The sequence below is a fragment of the Globicephala melas genome, chromosome 11 (assembly GCF_963455315.2).
Source record: "Globicephala melas chromosome 11, mGloMel1.2, whole genome shotgun sequence".
Classification (NCBI taxonomy): Eukaryota; Metazoa; Chordata; class Mammalia; order Artiodactyla; family Delphinidae; genus Globicephala; species Globicephala melas.
In genome coordinates, this window is record NC_083324.2 from 84,165,861 (window position 1) to 84,172,578 (window position 6,718).

Here is a 6,718-nt window from a genome sequence, read left to right on the forward strand (position 1 = left end):
GTATTGTTTGACCACACACTAATGCTTTTGCAGCAAAGGAATTCATTGTACGGTGACTGCACCACTGGTGTGGGAGATATTTCTTCCGTGCAGTGGTCTCGTCCCTCCTCTAACCTCTGCAATTTCCAATAGGATTGTCCCACAGATACTCTTCCTGTTCCCTTCTGGGTTACAGTACATCACACTAGATGGCAGTCACACCCCAGTTTGGGATTCCATTTTACATCTCCCCCACACACAACCTTTTCTTGTCCAAAATAATATGGAATAAAACATGCAAATAAAATCTGTTCATTTTGTACAGGGTTCATTCAGAAAAGCTGGTATACAATTAGAGCTGATAAGGAAAAAAATATGTTAAACGATATTGAAAACTCACACATTGGGGGGGTTGTCTGGGGGGTGGGGACCCTCTAGTTTGTTTCTTTGTTTGTTACTGTTTTTCAGATTTAGTTTAATTACAAAAGGAAATTTCTTGGGCTAAAAATCAAAGCTTATGTGAGAAGGTAAAAGTGTATTTCTGAGAAAAGAAAATTCAGCCATGCCAGTTGCTTATGTTTTCTCAAATCCTGTGCTTCTTCCAGCAGACTGGCTGTGCTTTTATGCAACATTAACCTGGATTTTCTAGACAGAGACCATCAGATGCAAGCTCAGAGCCCTATGTGAATCGCCCATTAACAGTGAGTAGAATGATTGGAAGGAAAACAAAACCAAAGCAAAAGCTCCTGATACAATAAAGACCCCTTTTCATTGTGCTTGTGTAAATCTGGAGACCTGCTGAGGATTTGGAGGGAGACAAATTCAGTTTCTGTAAAATATTCTTGGTCAGCTAATCCAGAGCCCCAGAATACCCTACTAAGTGGAAACCATCTGAGAGAAATTGTGCGAGAAATGGCCCTACTCTGATTCCACTAATTCATTTTGCATATAAAGTAGTAAAAAGGTAAAATGTTTTTATCAAAACAGACTTGGCAAACATTTAACTTGATGTTACAGGAATGTTATTTTTTCCCTCTCACAGTTGACAGCCCTAGGCTGTGGAATTCATAGGCACTATGCTCTCATTTTTTAAAAAGCATGTAATCACCTTTTAAAGGTTACTAGGGAGAAAACTGAGGCAGCATCCTAAAGAGCAGCGTGAATTCACGAGCAGATATGAAGAATGTTACTCAGCCTGCATGTGAAAATGCTTAATGCATTATTTATAGATGTTGTTTTACCACGGAGATCAAGATCATGCATTGGACTCCCAGGCAATGGGTTAAGTCTTGAGAGGCCATTCTGATAATCCTGGCTGACAGTTTCTTGGATAGAGTTGGTGAACTTTGAGTTAGATGTATTTTCCAACTTGGAAGGAACAGTGAAAACTTTTTTTTTTAATTAGCCAGCTACTCATTTATCCAACTTGATCACAACTCATTAATTTTGATCAGAAACAGTGCGTGGGGTTGGGGGGTGTTGCTATGTTCACATTTTCTCTCCCTAAATTCTATGAATCATTCTACTAAGAGAAATACGCAATTAACCTTGCCTTCTGCCCTTTGCCAAAGTTGTTTCCATATATTCCAGTGTCCAGAGTAAAGCAGACTCAATGATAGTGTGACTTATAAGAAAATACTGGAATCCTAGGGCATTTACTTTAAAATTTCCAATGGAAAATTACTTCTAAATATTTCTAAATGCTTATATATATGTGTGTGTGTAAAATATTGCAGAATTCCGTACCTTTAGGTGGTTACCTATACTGGGCCATTTTGTTATATGTGTGTCCCTTGGATTCTCCTGTATTATACAAAAGATGTAGACCTGCTTGTTCAAGTAATCTTGAGACATGATATTGAGGTCCTGAACCTCTTCTAGCATTAAACAGGCAGTGGCATATGGTGGGAAGATTAGGGGGAGTGAGCCACCCCAGTGCAGGCAATAAGGGGGTAACATTGTCTGCAGAAAATTTAAAAACAATAGGAAACCTTACTAAAAATAGGTCTGTTTTTATTATCATCATGCACCAACAATTCTAAACAAGGTCAGTAATAAAATAACCCTATGTGCCAAGCAGATCCTTCCTTCTCCCTGTCTCCCCTAGAAGGATCCTGAAAAAGGGAAAATTCTTGACGCCATCATATAAGCACAATGTAAAACAAAACAAAACAAAAGCAAAAAAGTTCTCTCATTCTTCCTTTTAATAATCTTTCCCTGTTCTAGTCTCCTCTATTCCCTTCAATTTTGATTTGAAGTTTTCACATATTATTCTTGTGAAAACGAAGGATTTTGTGGCCATTATTACTTTCCATGAATACTGAACATTTTTAGATTGATCTGGGCTTTCCTTGAAATCTTTACTCCTTTCTATCTTTCCCTGCATCCGGGAGCAGTAGATCAGAAATCAGTCAAAATAACAGAAATCCTTCATTTTAACAAAATACTACAAAGTCAAAACATTCAGGAGGAAGTGTCCCTATTGAATAGGCAATAGACTTCAGGATAATAAAAGGTGGCAAAGGGCCTTCTGTGAGAGGACAACTGGCAAGAACTTATCACCAAAGCCCATGGGAATCAGGATGGTGCAAAGCAAGCATCTCAGGACATCTCTGTTTTGAGTAAACACCTCTACGTCGAGATGTTTCCAGACCAATTAAAAAGATCAGAGATTGAATTTATAGTAAAACCAATGTATGAATGGAAAGCAGTGTTGCAATCATTTGTGCATCCTGGGAAGGTATGTGGATAAGATCCACTATTAGAAGCATAGATTTTAAAGTGAGAAAATCTAGAGTTTTAGTCCCAGCCTCACTGCATACGAAATGTATGCCATTGCTTAGGTTTCTCTTTAAGACTTGGTTTTCTCACCTCCTAAATTGGTATAAAAATAATAATAATAATATACTATGGGGTCACCATTAGGTTTAAATGATATGATGTAAGTAAAATGTTCCATTCTCGGCACAGAGAAAACTTTCTATTCTTCTCAGTTATTTGATTCCATGTAGAATTTTATATGCACAGTGGGTGATAGAATAATATTTCTCTTTGGCCTGGACTAAGTACCAATGAAATCAGTCGTGGGTTCGTTAAGGCTTTAAGCAAACGGTCACTCTAGCTCCTCATTTTATCCTTCTATATTTACTTACTTTCTCACACATCAGTCCCAATTATTTAATCCAGCTCTAGTTATTTAGAAGGCATACCAGGCCCTCTCACCAGTGTATAAATAATATTATACTCCTAACATGAGTGGTGAATTTTCACCAGAAAAAGATCTGTATGGACTAAAGTAAGCGAAGTTCCTATGACAGGGAAGCGCTTTGAGGTCAGTCTCACAGAATAGATTGGGTTTGAAGAGACGGGAGCAGAAAGATGGTTCTACCCAGGGTTAGAGGAAGAGCGTGAGCAAAGAAATGGAGGGAGGGAGAGATTGTGCACCGAATGAGAAGGGAACCAGCATCCTTGGTGTGGGGAGATGTGTCATCACATAAATCAGGTTGGCTAGGGAGGCAGGGCTGATCACACAGACCCTTTATTGCTGGACAGAACGCTATTGACTTAAAGCAGGAAGCCACTTGGAATTTGAAATTCATATTTTGGGCTGAGATGCAGTGTGGGAACTGAGGCTAGAGTTGGAGCTAGAAGTTCTGGGTAGGGTTGGCAACTGCAGCTGTGGTTGGGGTTAGGTTTGGGGGCCACTCATGCATAAAAGTGAAAATATATACATAGATGGATGCATAAATTTCAGAGGATGCAAAGCCCTTGAAGCTAAGCAATGGATTTCTGTTTAAGAGCCTCTCTCTCTCTCTCTCTCTCTCTCTCTCTTTATATACGTATATGCATATATATGTATGTATGTATGTATGTGTATATATATGTATTTATGTGTATATGTGTATGGATATATGTAGCTATGTGTCTATATAGATATAAACATATGAATACAATATATGTATACATATACATATAGGCAAAGCAGTGACTGATCCTATTATAGCTGTCTATTTGTGTGCTAAACTGAATGATAAAAAATAACTAACATTTATTAAGTTCAGGCACAGTGCTAAACACTTCCTGTAAGTTATCTAATTTAATTTAAATCTAATGGAAATGGAAAAGAGCTATTACAGTTGGGGTGAAAAGGAGACTGGGATCAAGGAAACCAGCTAATTAGCTGTTGCCAAAATCCGCATTTGAATTGATGAAGCTCTGGAGTATGGTAAATAGAAGTAGGAAAGGAAAGGAAGAGGAAAACATGAAAAATATTAGAAAGGGAGACATGATATCACTTTGAAAGAGACCAGGTGGAAGGGTTTTTAGAGAAGAAACATTGGAAGATGTTTGTAAATTTCATAACTTGGGGAGCTACCAGAACAAGAGAGGTAATGAAATGTTTGTAAACTGCAGTGTAGTTATTAATGTGAGATGTTATTATATTATTTTACCTATCCGTGCAGTTCTGCAAAGAGCATACTTGACTTCCTGCTGCACATTTTCCTCTGCTGTGTGATCTGCCTTAGATAATATCCTTCCAGCCCTTCTCCGACTTTGTCTTCCTCTTGTTTTCAAGCAAAGGAGAGAGAAAACCCAGCTACAGACTGACTTGCTTCAATGACATCAAACCCCATGACTGTCTCTCTTCCCATCAGGACATGGTTACCCTATTTTAAATCACCATTGAAACAAAATAGACTAGGTTGTAGAAACAGTGATGTCCTCAGAAAAACATTTCACTGTATCATTTTTTGAGGCCAACATTGTAATAAGTGGTTTGGTGAAATCAAGAAATATTAACAAGTCCAAACTGAGATAATGAAATTATGATTTATTTTTGTTCAAATCTTCCATTCTCCCTTCTTGTTATTCCTCAACTGGGATTCTCAGATAGAAACATCATGGCATTGCTACGCTTTGCAGAATAAGACTGACATTTAACTAAAGGAGATAGTACATGTGTAGAGTTCAGGGATGATATAGGGGTGGGAATGATTTTTCCTAATGTGGTGATTTTTGAGGAAGAAAGATAACTGTTTTAGTGAGTCAACTATGTGTCAGGTGTCATATGACAGAATAGTCCTTTGGTACATAAAAGACATCACGGATCCCTTTGGCCTTTTTATCCTAGTTTTTCCTTCACTACAAGTTCAATTCATATTTTAGAACTACCAATAGAAGAGTTTTAGAAAATATGGCTAGGGAAAATTCAAGACCATGTCTTAATTGTTCTCTCACTAGTATCAATTCATATTTGAACAGTTTCATACTACTTGCAGAATTTATGTTCTGTGCAGCAAAGGGGGAAGTTTAAACAATTTGAAATGACTAGATTTATACTGGAAGATAAAAAAATCTAGGCATCCAGGTACATAGCATTTTTATTGTAATTTGTTAATGGGTTTATGAAAACTTAAAGGTTCTGGAGATTTGGGGATTCTCAAAGTGTTAGGGATTAAGCCAGAGTTTCCTCAATCTAATGAAAATAGGGTGGTCAGGATGAAACTCAAGAAGAAATGAAGAAGGTGATTTGAGCAGAGAATTGAGGGAAATGAGGGATGAGTCATGGGAACATTTGAGGGAAGAAGATGCCAGCGAGAGGGAATCTCCAGAGGAAGGTCCCAAAAAAGGAAATGTGTCTGGATGTTTGAAGAAGGACAAGGAAGCTGACATAGAGTGAATGATGCTAGAGTAATAAGCAATGAAGTCAAAGGGTGGGAGTGAGATAGTGTGTTGGAGTATGCCATTGTGAGAAATCATAAGGATGTTGGCTTTTATTTTGGAGGAAATTTTCTGCTAAAACCCACTGCAAATAAGTTACCAAAATCATGTCATTCACATCCTTAGACTTAGATCTGTAGCAGAGATGATACTTCTTTTCATAAAGAGCTAGATAATAAATATTTTAGGTTCATGGGCCATGTGGTATCTGTGCTAACTCAACTTCACTACTGTAACCAAAAAGCAGCCATAGGCAATACACATAAAATAAGAGTAAATAAAATTTTATTTGCAAAAGCAGGCAAGCAGCCCACAGGCTAGTTTGCTAATCTGTAACCTAGAGGGTTAGTCTGGTTTCTTTATATTTCTTCCAGGAAAGTTAAGCTAAGGGGAAATGTAGAAGAAACTAACATCGATTGACTATTATGTACCAGAATGTGTCCTAGGCTTTATATATACACACAGTTATCTATTCCCATTCCTATTATTAGAGACTTGTCCAGGACAGTTTTATCTCTCAGGAAAATAACTTCAATATCCTCGTCCCTAATTCTGCTTTGCTTGTACACTTCCTCAGTTCATTCTGCCAGGATGGATTTTAAAAACATAGTCATGCCAAATTTTTTTTTCTACTAATGTTGAATGTACAAGATCACTCTGGCAGACTGAATTGAGGAGGTGTACAGGCAAAGCAAATCAAGGACAAGGTTATTAAAGTGATTTTCATGCCAAACATTTAAAGAAAGAATAACACTGATTGTATACAATCTCTTCCAGAAGACAGAAGAGAAGGGGTCAGCACCCAGTTCATGGTAGAAGATCTGCATTACTCTGATATCAAAACCAGACAAAGACAGTAAACGTAGGAAAACTACAGAACAATACCTCACATTAGTATAGACACAGAAATTATTAACAAAATATTAGCAAATTGAACTTAATAATATGTAAAAAGAATAATACACTGATATCAAGTGGAACTTACTTCAAGAATGCAAGGATGGGGCTTCCCTGGTGG